At 32.0% G+C, this 22,673-nt stretch overlaps 1 long non-coding RNA gene across 1 annotated transcript in view; it reads right to left on the bottom strand.

Annotated features, from left to right (window-relative positions):
* Nucleotides 1–22,673, bottom strand: part of LOC111612792 — an 83,476-nt gene that overhangs the window by 50,176 nt on the left and 10,627 nt on the right. Inside the window, exons 2-5 of the long non-coding RNA XR_002754675.1 lie at nt 21,741–21,758; nt 14,148–14,174; nt 7,427–7,456; nt 2,655–2,687 (exon numbers count right to left, since the gene is read on the bottom strand). This is a non-coding gene — a long non-coding RNA (uncharacterized LOC111612792). The remainder of the gene's footprint in view (nt 1–2,654; nt 2,688–7,426; nt 7,457–14,147; nt 14,175–21,740; nt 21,759–22,673) is intronic.

The raw sequence follows: 22,673 nt of genomic DNA, 5'->3' as shown, positions 1-22,673 counted from the left end.
TAGGGTTGCCACCTGTCCGGGTTTGACCCGGAGACTCCGGGATTGAGTGAGTTATCTCCGGGCTCCGGGGTTAATTAATATTTCTCCGGGTTGTGCAAGTTGAAATGAATATGTACAAAATTATATGCAAACCGTCGCATATATTTCTTCCCCCATGTACCGAATTACTAGTGTGGTAGTCGTTGGCATTAGGCGCAGTGCTGCTTTTTTTTTGCTTGTACGATTCATTCGTAATCATATACACCTTCAATATCCAATAGAGCTAGGTCACTTGCGTTACTCCTATCCAAGTCTCCCTAGTAGCTAACTGTAACTGATTTAGAACCGGCATGCACTGCAAATTATTCTTCGCATTGCAAAATGACATTGCGCATGCGTCAGGAACTTCTGTTCGAACAAACCTCACCTGCCTTCCTGGTCAGCGATTTTGAAAAGATGGCAACTCTACCCACGGATAGCTCTTCACAACTACAACAGTTATCTTATGAAAGGGTTTATCACACCAAGTGAAAAATCTCTGTAGTAATATAAATCAAATACTATGATATAGCAAATATTAAAAGGAAAATCATATAAAGAGTTTCGTTCTTGCAGGCTACAATTGTAATATTTATCGCAATACTATAAACACAATTTCATTGGTCAAGTAGACACCAGTTAAAATCGAAACAATTAAAAATTAAAGAACAATTAAACCAATTAAAAATTAGAAAACATTAAATAAAATACGAAATTTAAGATATCGTATTTTATTTAATGTTTTCTAATGTTAGCACAAACAGTTTTATTCACAGCCGAATATCAAATGGTAATCTGCCAACGAATCAAATTCCGCGAAAAACGGACCAAACACTTAAACTCGGCACCCTCAAAAATCACTTAAATCATATTTTGTGCTGTCCAGTAATTTCGTATTCTGTAATTTTCCTATTCGAATGCCACCATACCGGTGGGTCCGATAGGAAGAAAGGCTGTTGCAGATGGAGGTTGAAGCTAATTCGACCAAAAGTAGTCGTTGACTTCCTCTCGGAAAAGAGAATGGTCAACGACTACTACTTAATGCTGGTCTACTATTAATATTTGAAAAGTGATCCGTGTTGGATCGATTGTGATGACCTCGCATGTCATCGAAGTTGCTAACTTTAATGTCCAAACGAATTGATATAAGACATGTTTAAATAAAAAAAAATCTTGTAAAATGGGAGAATAATTGCCTTAATGTATTAATAAAGTGTTGATATTTTTGCAACTGCTGGGTCAAATATGTGGGAAGCAGTTACCGGGAAATATCGCGTTTATAGAAAAATTATTCAGTTGCAGTTTGAAAAAACTGTAGACCTATAAATTTCCACTGTCTTCCCCTGTCTGTCTAACCTTCCTTAATCTTGAGAAAGGAGTTAGATAGACGAAAGTCGAGACCAGATATGGAAAACTTTTAGGTAGGAGGCCCAGGCCAAATATACGGAATTTCGATTTAAATTGGTGGTCACGTTCTTCAAAATTTTTCCCTGAGAACAGTTAGATGAATACCAGCACAACTCTGTTGCTAAAAGAAAAAGTATGACGTACTTTTTAGTAGTGGCAAAGGCACTACTAAAAGAATTAAAAACATTATGAAGAAAAATTGCAGTGCAGCATTGTGACAATGTCACAAGGGATCTGCCGAGAGGATTGCATCCCAAGAAGACTTAAGGAAAGCTGGACCCTATTTAGGTGATACTAACGTGAAGAAAACCCGGAAAACTGCAAGTGGCTGGTCAATTGCCATGCCCGAACCCACGACTAACTTACTACCAGTGTTCGGTGGTATATCCGATGGGCTATTGAAGGGCACTTATTAGAATTAAGAAAGAACCTTTCAGAAATAAAAAACCCAAGTTGATAGATATGAAAAATTAAATACTTATAGGCTTTTCACAAGTTTAAACATTTTGATTCCACGCAGGCAACATGCTATCTCAGTAGTGATATAGCGCATCTATTATGCGCTGTATCGTCGTCGCAATAATTAAATGAATATAATATATATATATATTTTAAATTATATCCTTTTTGTAAAAATTATATTTAGTTTATTTTGTTAAATATTTTGCCAACAGATGGTGTAACTCAGAAAATCGAACATAGATAAAAATTAATTGATTTATAGAAATATAATCGATATTGTGGGGTAACATGCACGGCATTATCTAAGTTAGAAGTATTTGAACCTAACTGCCGAGTTTAATAGTAATTGGTCGAACAGCCTAGGAATATATAGAGAACAAACAAACATCTTCAATTATGTATATAAATTAAAGATTAATAATAAGCCGTATGTTATGAGTAATAATCCCTATAAGAAACTGTTTATTTACTTTTGAATAACCGAACATTGGTTCTCAGTTGATGTGCCATGGAAAATTAATGTAGACGTTCAACACACTTCTCTTATGATGCCACAAAATTTTAAAAATTCATTTAAATATGCTAACTTTTCGTTTACTTTTTAATATTATTTGTAAATCAATATATATTTAACAAAGCTGTAAATTATTAATGTTACGTTTCGTTTACACATATAAAGACATCATTAATGCCACAATGGCTTATTACTGTGTCATCGAAACTATCAATATCATTTATCGTGAAAGTAAATAAAATCTTAAACTTACCCCAGTCTGTTGAAAGGGTGGCTGCTGCTGCACCTGAAAAAAATAATGCACTACATTTTTTACGTACTATATAAGAGATAATTTATACGATACACTGTCCTAATAAGAATAAGATGTTAGAGTGTTAACAAGTTAAAAAGTGGTGTGCACAGTGCTAAAAACAGAAAAAATAATGCAAAGAAGTGGTGCTAAAAATCAGGTTATTAAAATCATCTATCTTGAGTAAAAAGTTTTATTTAAATTGCAAGGTATATTTTACAGAAGTTATTCATTTTTATACTACTGTATACTATGCTTGGTCTTGACGTCATTGCGTTCCAGGACTTTTATAAGTCTGCATTTTTAGCAAAACTTTTCTCAAATTTTTAGGCAAATCTATCTAACTTATCTCTGACTGAGGAAAACAGTTGCCATTGCTTTTTCTTTTTGAAGACGCTTTCTTTCTAATTCAGTGATTGCATCCACAACGGTTGCCAGACAACCAACGGGACGGGCTGTACACTTGTAGTTTACATGGATGGAATGGAGCAATGAGATATAACTACTAGACGCTGAATCGGATAAAAGTTAACATAAAAACTAGCACTGCCGTCTGAAGACAAAGAAAGCAGAAGCCGTATGACAGTCTAAGGCACTAATTCCCAAACTGTTTCGATCCACTGCCCTCTTTGTTCCATAAAGTTATACACAACGCCCCCTAACCCATTTTCTCTTGTGTGAGAAAGGATTGGAAATATTCTTAGGAAAACTTTTCTATGAATCTAACACTTTGTGCCTTTACCGTACATTGTTCTCAACATCTGGAAACCATTAAACGCAATGTTTCCTTTCAGTGATCTCAATTTTGCCTTTGGTCACCGTTCAATACCCTGCCTTCAGCGCCCCCTAGATCTACTTATCGCCCCCAAGGGGGCGTTATTGCCCACTTTGAGAAACGCTGGTCTAAGGCAAGAAGTGCATATGTTGTGGGCAGATTGATGTGTGTTGACTTGCGGTAGCTATTTCTGGCGTAATTGCTATTTATTTAGACTAGAGTGTATGGAGTTGTCACAGGAGCATATAACAGAAATGCCACCGAGTTTTTGTGAAGTTAATTGCAGACACGGTATAAAAAATGATCCGATATCACGTTTTAACTGTAAGTTAAATATAGGCCTAGTTGCTCTGATACTATAATATATCGTCGGTTGGCGCGATCGAAATCTCGTAACTCCTTCTGAGAAATTCCTCGAGAGAAACATTACATTTCCTTCAGAAGTCCGTTATTACCATATTTTTATTTATGTATTAAACTACGTTTATCTCGGTACCTACGAGAGTTTACAAAACACAAGTGGGAAACGCGTTTCGTTATCCACTAATGCTGTAATTCAAATTTGAGCAAATATTGGAATTAATACATTTAGTTCGCCAACCGATGATATGGTATCCTTTTTTGTACGTACAGCGATTACACGATGGATATTTTGTCGACAGGTTTCCTAAAAACAAGCAATACTTTGGTCGGTGGTTGACAGCGTCACGACGTGACAAATGAAAACCAAACAATAGTAGTGTTCTTTGCAGTCGGCACTTTGAACCTAACTTTCTACACACAAAAACGATACACGTATTTGCGTGAAACATCGGTTCCTACACAGTTTGATTTTCCTCGGCATCTACAGAGACAACCAGTAGTGCCACGAAAACCACAAAGGCGAATATCTTTAGCTAACACAGATAACGATACCCAACGAATTGATAATATCTGTTATGAGCGGAGTATGCTACAACACGATGAAGTTCAAATGCCTGATCCACCACATCTGATATTCAAGCTCATCGTGGTGTTTCTGTAAGACAAACTTGTCCATTTTAAAGAAAGTATACCAAACTTGTCCATTTTAAAGATCACTAAATTATGTGTATTCATGAGTTACTGCATTTCAAAATTATTCATATGATGATGCCCATAAATTACGTCCGCATTTCTCATGAAATATTTTATTCCTCCTCCCCTCTCGTCCCATTTTTTATTCTTTCCACCCTTCTCGTTTCTTTGAATAAATTCACTCAAAGCAATTTGTCTGAAGCTAAAACTATCTATGCATGTCATTTTTGCAATTTCATCATCAACAGATTTTCTAGTTAAATATTGTTCTAAAGTAGTTTCATTCTTGTTAGAGTTACTGGCTTTATTTTTGCATCTATACTATGAATTTTACTCACGTGCGCTTTCAAACTAGGTGTTGAACCACCAGCCGATTTCAAAACTGTGTGACACTTTAGACATTCAGTTTGTTCTTTAGTTTTTCTTAAAAAAATACTGCCACACGTTTGATTTTCTTTGCTTTATGATGGGTAATCACGAGTGTCTTAAATGTAAAGAAAGCACTAAAACGTATTTAAGTAAAGTAATTGAGAAGTGATAGAATTGCAAAATATAAACGCGTTCTTCGTGATTAATACTAAGCATAAATAACTAGGCTCCACTGGTGACTTAGCATTGTTGTCAACTACCGAATACCAATGTATGCTTGAAATAAAAAATTTCTGAATAAGTTAAAATTACAATATTTTTATTTATTTTAACGTAGTTTTGGATTTTTTACTATAAATAATAGATTTTAATTTAATTTAATTACATTAAGATTATTTAGATTTTAATTTAATGGATTTCGGTTACTATTNATTTTGTCGACAGGTTTCCTAAAAACAAGCAATACTTTGGTCGGTGGTTGACAGCGTCACGACGTGACAAATGAAAACCAAACAATAGTAGTGTTCTTTGCAGTCGGCACTTTGAACCTAACTTTCTACACACAAAAACGATACACGTATTTGCGTGAAACATCGGTTCCTACACAGTTTGATTTTCCTCGGCATCTACAGAGACAACCAGTAGTGCCACGAAAACCACAAAGGCGAATATCTTTAGCTAACACAGATAACGATACCCAACGAATTGATAATATCTGTTATGAGCGGAGTATGCTACAACACGATGAAGTTCAAATGCCTGATCCACCACATCTGATATTCAAGCTCATCGTGGTGTTTCTGTAAGACAAACTTGTCCATTTTAAAGAAAGTATACCAAACTTGTCCATTTTAAAGATCACTAAATTATGTGTATTCATGAGTTACTGCATTTCAAAATTATTCATATGATGATGCCCATAAATTACGTCCGCATTTCTCATGAAATATTTTATTCCTCCTCCCCTCTCGTCCCATTTTTTATTCTTTCCACCCTTCTCGTTTCTTTGAATAAATTCACTCAAAGCAATTTGTCTGAAGCTAAAACTATCTATGCATGTCATTTTTGCAATTTCATCATCAACAGATTTTCTAGTTAAATATTGTTCTAAAGTAGTTTCATTCTTGTTAGAGTTACTGGCTTTATTTTTGCATCTATACTATGAATTTTACTCACGTGCGCTTTCAAACTAGGTGTTGAACCACCAGCCGATTTCAAAACTGTGTGACACTTTAGACATTCAGTTTGTTCTTTAGTTTTTCTTAAAAAAATACTGCCACACGTTTGATTTTCTTTGCTTTATGATGGGTAATCACGAGTGTCTTAAATGTAAAGAAAGCACTAAAACGTATTTAAGTAAAGTAATTGAGAAGTGATAGAATTGCAAAATATAAACGCGTTCTTCGTGATTAATACTAAGCATAAATAACTAGGCTCCACTGGTGACTTAGCATTGTTGTCAACTACCGAATACCAATGTATGCTTGAAATAAAAAATTTCTGAATAAGTTAAAATTACAATATTTTTATTTATTTTAACGTATTTTTGGATTTTTTACTAATGGATTTTAATTTAATTTAATTACATTAATTAAATTAATTACAATTTAATTTAATTTAATTACATCTAAATAATTAAACGTTTAAAAAATTTCAAAATGAATCACACTGTAATGTTTAAAAAAAATAAAAAATTCAAAATGAATATTGAAACTTCATGCGAAGAATACTAAAAACCAAACATTATAAACTGTATTTTTATACATTTTATGATGCATATATACCATGCTAAAGAGCAAATAAATTAATTTTATCTAATTAAATTAATAATACAGGAAATAATATTTAAAAATTATTTCATTTATGTATTCCTGATATGTTTTACGAATACATTTAAATTCGGAAATTGTATTATATACTGATTAAAATTTATAACACTATTACATTATAATATGAAAACCAGTGTTATTATTGTTGTGTTTTACTGTTCCATTCAAATTGCAATAGCAAAACAGATTGTATGTTAATTAATTAAACTAAATTAACAGAATAGACCTATATTTTAATGTTTATTTATTTATTTTTATTTATTTATTTATTTAAAACATTTATTTATTTGATGTAGTATTTCATATAAATATTAACGTAACGTTGTAAAACAAAACATTCTATGACATTAATTCAAATACTCAAGATATAAAAGAAGTCTCATTTCCTAGAAACCAAACTCTATATTCTGCATAAGTTATTAGATATCTACTTTTTAAGTCTAATTGTTCTCATCTTGAAAATATAAAAAATTTAAAAGATATGATCCTAAAATGACTGCTTGAAGACCATAAATGTACAAATTGTATAAGTTTAATTTGTTAAACGTTACCTATAAATAACAAATAAAGTCTGAAAAAATAAAAGTTGACATCCACTGACAAATAAAATGAACAACAAATAAGTGATATACAGTATATATAATATTTACTATCAGAACTATTAATATAATTTATTATGAAGATAAACAAATTCTTAAACCTACGTCAGCTGGTACAGAAGTTTCATGCGCCATCTAAAAGAATAATATATTAATTTTTTTATGTGCAATATGAGAGAAAACTTATGCAATCTATAGCACTATTACTAATAAAAAAAATTAATTTATTACTACTCTAAACATTAAAACATTTTAAATTTATGTTAACTATATTCTAAATATGCTTATTTATTAAACATTAAGATGATTTAGGTAAAACCAGGTCACCAAAAGTGTTCTGGTTAGGATAATAATTTCATACTTATTAGTTTACTTATTTTATTCATATTTGTACAACATTAATAGAATAATAAAGTAAAACAATTTATTAAATTCTAAGAAATGAAACTTCAAACATTTTATTTTCGAGTTTTACAGTAACTTCTTTTATTGTACTGTTATGCTCACTGCAGTAGACTAATCTCATTGTTATTTACTGCAGATGTTTATTTACGAAAAGAAGCATTTTTTTTAATGTGAAGTGTTTCGCATTCGTCGAGGCCAAACTTCATGTGAATGTTTGTGTAATTAACGTATGTAAATTCAAAGAGGATTTGGTTGTGTTCGTGAATGAGGATACATACAGTTCGTTCTCTATGTAAAGTACTGTACATAACGTGAGATTATATATTGTATATTATGTTGTTTTGCTGTGTAGTTAGATGTTTTATTCGTATTTTATGTTGTTTAATTAATTAATATTATAATTTTATATCTATTATAATTTTATTCACATTACTAAGAAATAGCCAAAAATTTTACACATACAACTGCGAGGTTTGCCGATTGGGGAAAAAGTGTCGCGACAGTCGAGCGGTCAGCACTGTCGTGTGGGAGTGGAAAAACTTACTGAGACAGGTCTTCCATCGCAAACTATTTATTAAATATAAAAATTTCTCTTACAACTACTGTTTTCTTCGGCGTAAGGCCTATCCACAGAGTGAATCAGTTCAAAGTTCAATCTTACGATCTTCTCTTCTTTTGGCGAAGATGATGAGGAAAACGTAGGCTCCGGGGTGCACAGCACAACTTGAAGGGGTGATTCTCACAGTAGATTATCCTTGGCGAAAGTTGCTGGGACAGGATGGCGAAAACTTCTTTCGGGACGACGAACCGCAGGAAAAATCCAGAAGCGGAGCACACCGAACTTAGTAACCAAGAACGTCACATCCTATTTTTGCGCGATTTTTATAAGTTTTTCTGAGTCCCAGATCGAACATTCCGATAGGTCGATGTCGATCTGCCCCCGTTCTCTAATTGGTCTCCCTCCTCGTTACAAATTGTAACGGGATCGGAGCCCAGATCGCGGGGTGAGTCAACTCCGATTGACAATTTGATTCCTATCGAAGACGCTCGATCTAAGTACTCAAATTCATCTATTGTTTCTTTCTGAGAAATTCGTTTTTTCTCAGAAATTTCTACAGATATGACTTTATATGGACATGATATATTCACCTTGCGTTAGACGGTTTCTTTTTACAATATATATTATTATAATAATAAAAAAACATTTTTTTTTATACGAAATTAAAACATTATCTTGCGCGAATTTCGACCTACTTCCGGAGCCTCACACAACCAATAATTCACAAAATGTGCAAAGCGACGACAATAAAGACCCCATATAATATAAACAAATCACACGCTTTCCATACTATAAAATATTCACATCTTGCGTCAAAATGCAAAATATACTAACATATAGAACAGCACAATATTCTCATAACACAGCACAATATTCTCATAACACAACAAAAATACTCATGTAAACTACATAGGATACCAAAAACAATTCATAGCATTTCATACTTATTGTTACTGCATACACTAAATCTATACAAAAAGTATCAACACATTATATTTTTAGAAAACACAATGGAGAAAAATGCTATACCTCAGACATTACAACATATATATCAAAACAAATCACATAACATTAGATTAGACGAAACATTTTCCAGATAAAATCATTAAGTTTTTAAATTATACGTGGACTAATTTTTTTTTCAAGCTCCGATGGTCCATAAAACAAAGACAACTATAAAGACAAAATGAATTTATTACCAAAAGTTAGGTACAAACATGGTTACTTTTCGACATAATCACTTTAAGATTGAAGCATTTGTCATATCTATAGACGAGCTTTGCAATCCCCTCTTCATAGAATGTTGCTGCCAGTGACTTGAGATGGGCCTTAACGTTGTTTTGAAAATTATTAGTCTTGAACCTCTGCCCTCTTATCCACGTTTTCAGTTCAAAAAAGAGGTGGAAGTCGCTCGGCGCTAAATCGGGGCTATACGCTGGGTGTTTAAAAAGTTCCAATCTGTGTGGAAGTCCTCACACACCTTTAATGTGTGAAGACTTCCACCTCTTCCCTGAACTGAAAACGTGGCTAGGAGGGCAGAGGTTTGAGACTAATAACGATCTTCAAAACAACGTTAGGGTCCATCTCGAGTCATTGACGAAAACATTCTATGACAAGGGAACAGATATAACAAATTCCTCAATCTTCACGATGATTATGTCGAAAAGTAACCATGTTTGTACCTAACTTTTGGTAATAAATTCATTTTGTTATTTACACCTGTCTTTTTTTTATGGACCATCGGAGCTTGAAAAACAGCCTACGTATAAAAGTATTTGGATAAATGCCCAGAGCTCCTTTTAGAGTTCAGAGTAGGATACCCCCTATGAACGCCTCTGCCCCCATAAAATGACTTGGTATTTAATTTTGCCGAAGTCGGGAGTCGAGTGTTTTTTTTTTATCGACTCCGCAGCCCTGTTTGTGGTATATGGGATCTTCAGTGTTGTCACTGCATGTTTTGTGAATTATTGGTTGTATGTGTAAAACATTTGATTATTTCTTAGTGCAGAGATGTAAATTTTTTGTACGAGAAATTGTATTATCTATACCATGTGTTTTGTACTGATTTTGAATGTCGTGTATGTTTTTTTAGTAGGGACATGATTATTATATTTTATATGCCTGTATACAAGCTTTTGTTTGCTGAAAGTATTTTGATGTTTTCGTAGTGTACAGATTTGTATAATTTGTGTCTAGCCTACAAGTTTTTGTTTGAGAGTATCAGCGTGCATGTGCATTATGCTGTTCATATTTGTGTGTGTTTTAATTTTACTCAATATTTTCTAACCTCATTTCATTAATTTTTTGTTTTGTTGTTTTTAATGCATTGTCAGTTTACGTAATTTATTTTCTAACGTCCTTTATTTGCATTTTTAGTGTTACTTGTAAAAAAAGTTGTCTATTTTTTCATTGTCTGTTTGTAGATATATTTTAAAGCTATTACATTACCATAGTGACCACACCAGAAGAAACTACTGTGTGTTGAGGGTCTCAGGGTGTTGAATCTGATTGAATATATTATGGTGATGTGAGCACATTTAAATAATGTAAGATTTCTTAATAATTGGTGGAAACTATTACATTTGTATATATAATTTGTCATTTAAAATACTGTACGTAAAGTATTGTTAAGTAAAAAGAAATTATTAAGATAATAACTCGAATTAATTGATAAATCTCGAGAATATACCATTTTCATAAATATTACTTTTGTTATATTAAATAGTTTAAAATATTATTTTAGATATTATTGTTCATTAGCGTACGCTTGACCACTTTCAGTGGCTAATCGGTCATTTTGAATCTCGTTAGCACATTTTCGGATGATGAAAGCTTAGAATCATCTTACTGTAACTGGCAACCAGAAGTTGCTGGAACAGTTAAACTCTTGAAGTAGTAAGATCTTACCAAGTTTCAACAACATTCTTATCAACTGACCCTTTGCTTTCACTCTATCTCTGTTTTCATACACCTTCACTTCATATCTGCAAGGCTACTAGGCCGCATAAGGCCTAGTACCACTATTCATCCCCTTATTCTGTCCTTAGACAACTATATCTATGAAATCTCGTAGATTCCGCAACGCCGATACTGACAATCTCCCTGTGTTTTGATATTTGTTTGTATGCCACTGTTCTATAATGTAGTTCTTTTTTTCTATTTGTTAGTATGAATAAAAATTTGGAAGCATCCGTTGAAGATCTCGGTAAGGAAACGGCTGTCGTGCAAGCTTATTCAGACTGGTCCATATCTAAGCCATTTAATTCCCTTAGCTTAGGGAATGCAAATCTGGCGTGCACATTGTTCCTAACGACTTGTGGTATCGTAATATTAGTGAATGAATTTCCTTCAGCGAAAAGCGATATGAAGAAGTAAAAGTTGCAATTGGAACAGGAGTGAAAGGAATGAGCAAGCTCATTGGATAATGTCTAATTAAAAATGCCAGCGATAAATTCCGGAACAGTGAATTATTGCAATATGATCGTAAATTTTGTTGATAAATGTAATGCAATGAATCCCGTTTTTATTTCTGCAATAAAATAACTTTACAAAGTTAATAATAGAGATAAGTTATTTGTTTGATCACTCTACATAATTTATCATTAAAATAGACGAAATCTTAAACTTATGCCAGAATTTGGATTACTCTGACTCAACTGAAAAAACCATATACTATGAATAATTCTATAAGGAAATTTTTATTTAATATTTGAATAACCAAACAGCGGTTCTCAACCGATGTGCCATGGCACTCCAAATTTTAAAAGTTTATCAAAAATATTAATATTTTGTTTACTTTATAATATTATGTGTAAATATATATAGCTTATATAATTAACAAAGCTATAAATTATTAATGTCGTATAATTAAAATGCCTCAATGTCTTTTTCTTACTAAAATATAAATTTTCGTCTACAAGTACGTATCTTCTAATATCAGGACTTATACTGGCTTTACAGATAATGCTACAGAGTTTCACAGAAAACCATTTTTTATTTTATTTAATATACCTGTATATACAGGTATATTAAAATTATCTGTAAAATAAAAAATGGTTTTCTGTGAAACTCTGTAGCATTATCTGTAAAGCCAGTATGTGAGAGGCAAATCGCCCCTGTGGTTAATTATCAATTTAATTAAATAGTTAAATTTTTGACGAAAAATATTCGTTGATTTGGTGGGAAAATTATATTTTCTAAAACAAAGGAAACTGGAAAAGGTCACTTCCTTCAACGGAAGTTGAAACATCCTTTTGTTTTCCCTTGTCTACTAAAAATCTTAGTCACCCTGGGAATTGTCAACCCCTCGATAAATCCCCTTTTCCTCTGTTCACGTGAAAAATACGAAATGCTGATTGGAGAAAATTCATGAGAAAAAGAAAAAATTTTGCATGATTCGGGGAGTACGCCAGAAGATCTCATAGAACACGGACGTATTCCATATCATTTCCTGAAGGTCAACGCCCAAAGTCGAATCTAGAAGTTTCTATAAAATGAGTTTAAGTTAATAAATAGGGAATAAATTAATTAAATATGTGCCATTGATGAACCAAGAACAAAGAATAGTCATATTCATCTAAAGAACAGAAGAAGATAATTTAGAGGTAGTATAATTTATGATAGAAATTGTGAGCTCTCTCTCTCGAAACAGCTTTATTCGAAGTTCTTGAAATCGCTTTATTTGCATATTTAATTTTGTATTATTTTGTTTATTTTGTTCATTAAATTTTTGTGTTTATGTGTTGAAGAAATGTCTTTTCGATAACTGAATCAAACACATTTCATGATCTTTTTCTCGAAACAATACGCGTGTTATTCCGCGTAATATAAAAGCGATTAACTGNCGGGAGTACGCCACAAAATTCAAGAGAAGGAAGACGTATTCCATATCATCTCCTAAAGGCCAACACCAAAAGTCGAATCTAGAAGTTTCTATAAAATGAGTTTAAGTTAGTAAATAGGGAAGAAATTATTTAAATATGTGCCATTGATGAACCAAGAACAAAGAATAGTCATATTCATCTAAAGAACAGAAGAAGATAATTTAGAGGTAGTATGATTTATGATAGAAATTGTGAGCTCTCTCTCTCGAAACAGCTTTATTCGAAGTTCTTGAAATCGCTTTATTTGCATATTTAATTTTGTATTATTTAGTTTATTTTGTTCATTAAATTTTTGTTTTATATGTTAAAGAAATGTTTCTTCGATATCTGAATCAAACACAAGTCCTCATCTCCTCCATGAATCAATACGCATGTTAATCCGCGTACCATAAGTTTGATTTACTGGTGTCATTATCCTGATGTTGGATAGAGACTTCGCCGTCTATATCCTATTTAATATCAACAGCCCNAAATGTCTCTTAGATATCTGAATCAAACACAAGTCCTCATCTCCTCCATGAATCAATACGCATGTTAATCCGCGTACCATAAGTTTGATTTACTGGTGTCATTATCCTGATGTTGGATAGAGACTTCGCCGTCTATATCCTATTTAATATCAACAGCCCTCCTAGAAAAAGTTTAGAGATCGAATCTCGCGATTCTGAGTCGTGTAAGTGGTACTCTTTGTTAGTATCTTCGGCTAGTCTCACACAGTATAATAAGTCCTGATATTAGAAGATGCGTACTTTAGACGAAAATTTATATTTTATTAATGCTTTATTTCATTTATATTACAAGGACATCATTAGTGCGACAATGACTTTTTACTGTCATCAAAAATTGTTAGTATGATTAAACATCTTTAAAAAGTTGAGAACCCCTGACTGATGTACTGAATAATAAATAAGGGTTATAAGATTTACTATCAAAATTATTAATATCATTTATATGAAATAAAACGAAATCTTAAACCTACCTCAGTCACTGCATCACGTCCGCTTTCCTGAAAAAATATTATTATAAATATAAGTAATTATTTATTTTGACATCGTCACAATGACGGGCTGCAATTTTTAATCATATTCATATGTATTTTTATTCATATTTAATCATATGTATTTTAATTTATTGAATTTAAAATACATGCTCTCCACCTCAAATTAGTAATGGCTTGTTCTTGTACATCATACTTTAATAATACTTTAATAACTCTCCTTTAATAATAGAGTGGTGCCGGTCTTCCATCCTATACCTTTCAGGGGATCCTATATTTTTGAATTGAAATAACGTGCTTTCCGGTTTGTATCGTAAGTTCTCGTATAGTTAGTTAATCGTGGCCACCTGCCCCTGTTGTTTCCATATCTGGTCTCGTATTTCACCTATCTTACACCGTTCTGGAGATTAAGGAATAACAGACGGACAAATGACAGTGGGAATTTATATTAATATATTAAATGTGCATGTAGAATGCGTTCGTGCATTCTGCTTGCTCATTTCTATAGTAAATCACCCATTTTCATTCTGCTACGATAAATTTGAACTAGAACGCTTACTTTCTCAGTATATAAGAAATAAGATATGGCCAAGTTTTCACCCAGTACGTGATAAACTGGCCAAATTTAAAGTTTAAAGCTTTAAACCAGGTTTAAACAGAACGTACTAATTAACTGGACTGTTTGGAAGTTAACACAATAGACAAGAGTACCTAACAAAGAAATGAAATATGCTAATCATTAAGGATGCACCGATAAGCAAAATGGTCGATTACCGATTACCGATTAATCGGCCATGCATTATCGGCCGATACCGATTAATCGGCCGATTAGTGTTAATAATTTATTGCATTAATAGTGTGAGATCCTGGAGTTAATTATACAGTTAATTATAATGTGGAAAAAATCCATTTTTCTCCACTTGGTATTTCCATCTCCCTTGGGTCAGGTAAACAAGAGACGATCGAATATCCTCGCAAAATCAACAATCTCTTCCTTTGTTTCTAAAATAAATCTCAACACTTAATTGTTGACGCATGGAAACTTCGACATTGTTTAAAAAGCTGAAGTGTTTCTGTGTTTAACAGAAACAAAATATATTTCTTTAACCGCTGATATTTGGACAGCAACTACAAACAATTCTCCTTTTTTAAGTGTAACCGCTTACTGTTGAAGGATGATTTTCGGCAGGAAAGATCTGTTTTGCAAATTGTTTTTTTGAAGGTTCCCACACAGCTACACGAATCAGTGAACAGTTAAAAATTGTTCTTGAATAGTATAAGTTGGCAAGTGATAAGATATTCTTAGTACTAAGAGATTCTGCAGCAAATCTGGTAGCTGGAATTAGGAATTGCAACTTAGAAGCATTATCATACGCTGCAGCTTTTTCTAATGCATATTTCTAAACAAGATGTGAAAACTATAATCACAGTTAATAGAAATATTGTCACACATTTTAATCATTCTGCTGTAGTTGTAATCAAATTAGAAGATTTGCAAGAAAAGTTAGGTTTGCAGAAACAAATTAATTCAAGATGTTTCTACTCGCTGGAATTCTACATACTACATGTTAGAACAGCAAAAGGCCCTTGTCACATATACTATAGATAATAAAATTCCTACGTTGAGCCCATATCAGTGGTCTCTCGTTGAAAAAATTGTTCTACTTGTAAAACCATTCAAAGAAATTACTGTGGAAAGCCAGCAAACGAGAAGCCACTTCATCTTCAATAATTCCCACAATAGAGACTATGAAATTATTCTTATCAAAAGCAAAGAGCAATAGTTCCTTTAGTGGCATTAATACCACAACAGAAGAATTAGAAAATCCAATAAAAAAAGATTTTCAGCATATATAGAAAACAAGTCTTTATGCTTATCATTTTTATTAGATTCGAAATGAAATTTCAAAAAGAGAATATGCTAGAGAAAATCTCAATAAGAATTAAATTCTGAAGCTTCTACTTCTGGAGGTGATCAAGATGGAGGTGAATTTCTAAGTTTTTCTGATTTATTTCATGAATTAGCATCTGGTAAACGAAAGAATGAAGAATAGCATGTTTTTAAAAAGAAAAAAAAACAAAAGAGACGAACAAACGTTTCAATCAAGAATTAGAAACATATTTACATTTATCCCTAATTTGAGCAAAATAGCTATGAAATATTTAAGTGCCTCAGCATCTTCCATTGAAAGTGAAAAAATTTTCAGCACTGGAGGTAACATTTATGAGCCGGCAAAAAATAGGTTATGCCCTGAAAATGATGAAATTCTCATGTTTTTGCATTACAATTTAAGGGTTTTACAGTTTAAATATTAAATTTTTATTTGTTTTATATGTTTAAACTTTAAACTTATGAAACAAATAAAAATTTAATTTTTCTTCTTAACCTATTCAATACTTTTTCTTATGTAAAGTTTAAACTTTATATTATACGTTATATTATACTTATAATATGTATCGATGAAAGGAATAATTTGATTAGTAAAATTTTTTTAATATTCAGATTGTCGTGTAATAAATAATAAATATATAACAGAAATTTATTAGTTTTTATTACTAGCATTGTACGTAACATTCTAACAAAAATACCAAAATGTAGAATTGGCCGATTATCGAAACCGATTAATCGGGGGGAATGGCCGATACCGATTAATCGGCTAAGTGGCCAATACGGCCGATTACCGATTACTTACCAATTAATCGGTGCATCCTTACTAATCATTAAGGACCCTTTAATAAATAACATTGAGTATATGAGGTTTGCAACCTTTCAATATTTGTCACCAAGTGTAAGAGAGGTTAAACTCAGAAATTCGTGACACCAAGTAGGTTGAGCGTTTTTGTAGATGTCAATGACACAGTCTCGTACGCGAGACTGTGTCATTGCCGTCCACGAAAACGAGTGTCGACTGACGCTTTCTTAGAGTCGATCATGACACCCTATACCTCTATGGCACATTTCCTTCGACTCTTAGTCACCTCTGAGGAATTTGCACCTTTGAATACGACGAGGGACAGCTTACTATAGTCAGTCGCCACCCGTTCTTCAAGCTTTTAAGATCTGTGCCTGTATTCTAGTATCCATCTGCAGTTCCGTTCGTATGCCTTTTGTTAGATTCTGTGTGTGTGTGTATGCGTGACATTTGCATTTTTCGTCACCCTTTTAATTATGTGCTACTTATCTCCAACATCCCGAAGTTTTGCCTCAATGAGAAACGTTGGTCGACGTCGAAGACTGATTTTCTGTGCTCGCAACACTAGAACTCTAGTTCAAATTCAAAGGTACCAAAATTTGTAAACTCTCTTTCTCTGCGATGATAATGCGTGGAAACGCAAACCCGATGAAATACTTAGATATGTAACGTACTGTACGAATTTTCGTGCAGTCTAATAAATGTTTAAGAGTAATAAAGTGTGTTGAGTGACTCCTTTTAACTTAATCGCTTCATTTCCTACTCTATCCTCTTACCCCTAATCTCGCATACGATCCTGTGTCATTGTTTCCACAAAAACGCTCGTCTACTTGGTGTCACGAATTCTTGAGTTTAATCTCTCTTACACTCGATGAAAAGTATCGAAAAGCGCGAACCTCACAAGTATTTACATTAAATTGTATGACAAATTTTGATTTAAACAATCTTTGGTTCTTTCACATATCAACGAAGACCATTATTTTATTCGAGTAAGTACTAGACTGGCTTGTGATCGTCACCTCGACAGACTTTTATTAGTTTTCGTAAAACGTACAAACTTGCTCCATTTAATTTTCTGTCCAGTTTTAGAAATTTCAAAAATATTTTAAAGTTTACTGTTTCCTCTCGTATTTGCGAAAATGTATTTCAAATTTAAGTCTATCGTGGTTTTAAAAAATCCAGCATCGAGTTGTGCAACTCTCCTGGCTGTCATGAGATTTTATTTTTAAAAAATGACTTTTATGAATAAAGTTGTAAGTTTGCTATGAAATTTTATATTAATTGTTATAAAATAGCAAAAAGCTTAATTTTGAGGGGAAGGACGAATTTTCTAAAAAAAAATTGTAAATGCTAATAACGAATAAAATCTTCATTTAAGTTCAAACCCACTCGTGATACGACATATGACCTTCCTCTAACTCTCTATTTCCCTGACATTTAACCACCAAATTTTAAAAGCCTCAATGCCCATTACACCCAAGCTACCAATATCAAATTTTGTTTATCCCTAAAATAGCCTATGTTGACACATTGATAAAGAATAGCAATATTCTAGCCGTTGCTTTCCGGACTGTTATGTAGCCTATATAACACGGAAAAGTATTGGAATCACGTCATATTTGACTCTCCGACGTTTTTTGCAAAACTGTTTTGAAACCTCTTAGAGCCTGTACACACTAGGCGTTTTTCAACGCGCGTTAAACGCACGTTTAACGCCGAGCTAACGCGCGTTAGCTCGGCGTTCGTTAGCAAAAATATACTGTAACCAACCTTACTTCCCCTTATACACTGATAATTATGTATGAATTTTTTCTTATTGTAAAAGTACAATTAAATTTTTATATCGATATTATAATTTAATAATGTATACAGTGTAATTAATTAATATAACAAATTAAATAGTTTTTCTTAATATCTGGTGTGGTAGCTGATGAATATGACACTCACAATGATATTTTATAAAATCCGAAAAAACACATGAATATGTATTGAATGACACTATTACACAGGTACAATTAAAAACCTTAAAACAGTAAATATACTTATATATTATTACAATAACAATAACGTGGTGTCTTCTTACTTATAACTATACCTGTAAGGTATTTAAAACCGTATCGTGTACCTTAAGACGTTATCAGAATCCATGCAATTAAATTAAAACGACAGGTTTACAAAAAACATAGAACAATGATTTAATCATTTTTTAAAAAGGCTCATACATACATCATGTTTCCATTACGGTTTATCATATTTGTTAACGTTATTGTTGTAACACATGATTTTTCTGATTTATGTTAGGTATCTCTCTTTTTAAAAAAACCTCTGTCATATTTTTTACAACCACTGTAATCGCAATAACAGATTTTACAAGTTACCATTAAATAATTTAGCTAATTTTTAAAAAACAATAAATATATACCTAATGGCCTTTTTCTTTATTTTTTTACATTTATCCACAGTCTTACAATTCTCACCTTCATACAACACTCTTAATACACTTTATTTTTTAAGTCATGCCCTCTATTACATTATACTATTGTTCATCAATTTGTATGCCATTCGATAAATTCACTAAATTATTTTTACTATTTTTTATTATTTCAATATGTTTTTTCAATTTGCGTTTATATATTTCTTTTTCATAATGTAATATTTTTATGTTATTTCTGTCAATCCTGCAATTACTATTATTTGTGTCATCAAACCAAGGGAATTGTTGTATTTTAATTTTATAGCGGCTTCATGTTCTTTAATTCTCAATTATAATTGCCTACCTGTTTCACCTATATAATTTTTTTGGGGGTTAGACAATCACAACTTATTTTATATACTACTCCAGATTTTTTAAATTTGTCTACGTTATTTATATGTTTTATATTTTCAAAATGGATGTTGTGTCAGATTTTATTAGTTAAAGATGGGGCCAAAATTATATTATCTTCTTTTAAAATTTTACTACAATTATTATGTGTATCATTAATATAAGGAAAGGATTTATAAGTTTTATTTATTTTATATATAGTATTAAATCTATTTTTATAATACTGTTTATGCCACTTTTTAATTTATACATGGGGTAATTATTCAATATATATTTTTTATCTAACTTCTTTAATTCTGTTTTACAATCGTTATTATCAGAAGTTCTGGTATATATATTTTTTATATCCATCATGTAGGTGTTATTTTTTATGGTTTCAGGTGTGTAAGAGTAATTTTTACCCACTGTTATTGTTATTATAGTAGTTGTAAAAAAATATGGCAGAGGTTTTTTTAAAAGAGAGATACCTAATGTGAGATCTGAACGGTCAAGGAAGGATCATCTTAATCAAAATACAGAGTAGAGAAAAGAATTAAAATTACAGAAAATAATATTTTAAACTTTCACAAGATTTGATCTAAAAAACAGAGGAAACATCAGATTTTTGAAAGAAAGTTGATTTTCTTTCCCAGGCTAACTCAGGATGAGTCGAGTTTTTGCACACGTTACGGAAGACCGAATAAAAGGGCCGTTTTCCCGCCATTCGACGCAGTCTATCGAAACAAGGTTTGCCATACGTAAGAATCTGATATACGTTAATTAATTTAAGAGGCAGTCCGTTAGAAAAAGGTTTCCACGCAAGAAGTCCAACATACGCAGTCCGTCGAAGGAAGTTTGCCATACGAAGTAAGTCTGACATACAAAAGACGTTAAACTAAATGTACAGCATACAACAAGATTGTTGAAAGGAAAGTAGATACAAAATAACTTCTCAAATAAATTAGAAGAAGAGAAATACTTAAAGAAGGAAGAAGATCCTCATACAGAAACAGTTACGAAAAATACGGTGAAGGTAATATATCGATCGATATCTGAATAGATCGATGTAAACTTTCTCACGCGTTAGGTTAGAAATAAGATAGTTTAAGTTAGATTTAGATATAGGTTAGATTCATCGTTGTATATTTTTATTATCTGATTTATTAAATATTTTGATTTGTTTTATAAAATGGTTTGGTCTCTATTAGACATTCAATTTCATTCAAGTTTCCTTAGTTCCTTCGAATCCCGAGTTTAAGATAACGCGTGTTAATCCGCGTTTAAAATAACTGATTAACTGGTGTCAAGGAATCCTGACGTAGATCTAGACTTCACAGTCCAGATCCTTTTAAACATTTAACAGCCCTCCTAAAAGAAGTTAGTGAGCTGATTTCACGATCGTGTGCCCGTAAGCGGCGTGGACTTAGTTCTACGTCCTTGGCTTCTCACACCTAACATAAGTCAGAAAAATCATGTGTTGCAACAATAACGTTAACAAATATGATAAACTGTAATGGAAACATGATGTATGTATGATCCTTTTTAAAAAATGGTTAAATCATTGCTCTATGTTTTTTGTAAACCTGTCGTTTTAATTTAATTGCAGGGATTCTAATAACGTCTTAAGGTATACGATACGGTTTTAAATACCTTACAGGTATAGTTATAAGTAAGAAGATACCACGTTATTGTTACTGTAATAATATACAGTATAAGTTAATAATGTATATTTACTGTTTAAAGGTTTTTAATTGTACCTGTGTAATAGTGTCATTCACTACATATTCATGTGTTTTTTCGGATTTTATAAAATATCATTGTGAGTGTCATACAATTAGAAAAGAGCTCATATAGGCCCGAAATGCATTTGTAATTTGCAATAAAGGAGTACTTAACCTAATAGCTGAGAGAAAGGCTACCGTTTTTACTAATTCGGATTAAAGAGACACATACTAAATCTACAAATGAAATAGTTTAACAGTTAAATAAAGTAAATATTACAATAATGTAAACACTAAGATTTAAGAAGGATTTTAAATTCTAAATGGAAAAGTCAAGAACTGTAATAAAATCACTTACCTCACTTCCTTCTTCAGTCTTTAAAATAAAAATAAATTTATCAAAAAAATTGTCTAATTTTTAACATACAATTCAATAAAAATCCATTTTAAAACACTAGACAATAGTAATATCAATACATAATAGAATAATTTCTTGAATACTTATTTTATTGAGTAATAAAATTTGAGTAATGAATATTTTTCTCCTATAGATGAGAAATATTTTATGATAATTAATTTTATAAAAAGATTTTTAATAAAAATATCATAACAGATGGCATCAAGTAGCCCACTTGATACCATGTCAGGTTGACACTTGATGAAAAATAACATTTTATCCACGTCTGTAACATTGTGATGAAATACGGATAAACTGATTACATTTGAAATATTTTAATTTTTAATTTTTTCCGGACAATTTTTATTTAAATAGTTTCTCCCGCCACTGTTATAGCAACGTTTTCGTCTCCATTAGAATTAATAGACTTAATTTCATGTCCTTAAAGACCTTCCGGAAGGCATTATTCCCGCGCGTACTAGCCAATTACTAATACTATCCACTGAATTTTCACTTCCACGGGGCGATATAGTCGCTGTAGCTGATGCCTCACTTGTTATAACCGATAACCGATACCATCTGTCATTCACACCGAAAGTTTTCTATTATATATTAGGGGAGATCGGGGCAAGATCGGCATGTTAAGCTTTACTTAAATTTTGTGTAATAAATACTGCTATAAGCTGAAAAAAAAGCTTTGCATATTGTCTATTGGAATGTTACCTTACTATAGAACTGGCTAAAATCAGTTTGGAAATAAAAATAATTAAAATAATTACAACTTTACAAGAAGAGAGAAATTGACGAAGTTGCCCCGGGTATAGGGGCAAGATCGGCAACTTCTCTCTTTTTGTAAAGTTGTAATTATTTTAATTATTTTTATTAAAGTTGCCC

This window comes from Centruroides sculpturatus, unplaced genomic scaffold (genome assembly GCF_000671375.1).
Source record: "Centruroides sculpturatus isolate CEXI.00-Female unplaced genomic scaffold, Cexi_2.0 scaffold1570, whole genome shotgun sequence".
In the NCBI taxonomy this organism is placed as follows: Eukaryota; Metazoa; Arthropoda; class Arachnida; order Scorpiones; family Buthidae; genus Centruroides; species Centruroides sculpturatus.
The sequence above is the reverse complement of the archived record's forward strand: the minus strand, read 5'-3'. Positions and strand labels throughout refer to the sequence as shown.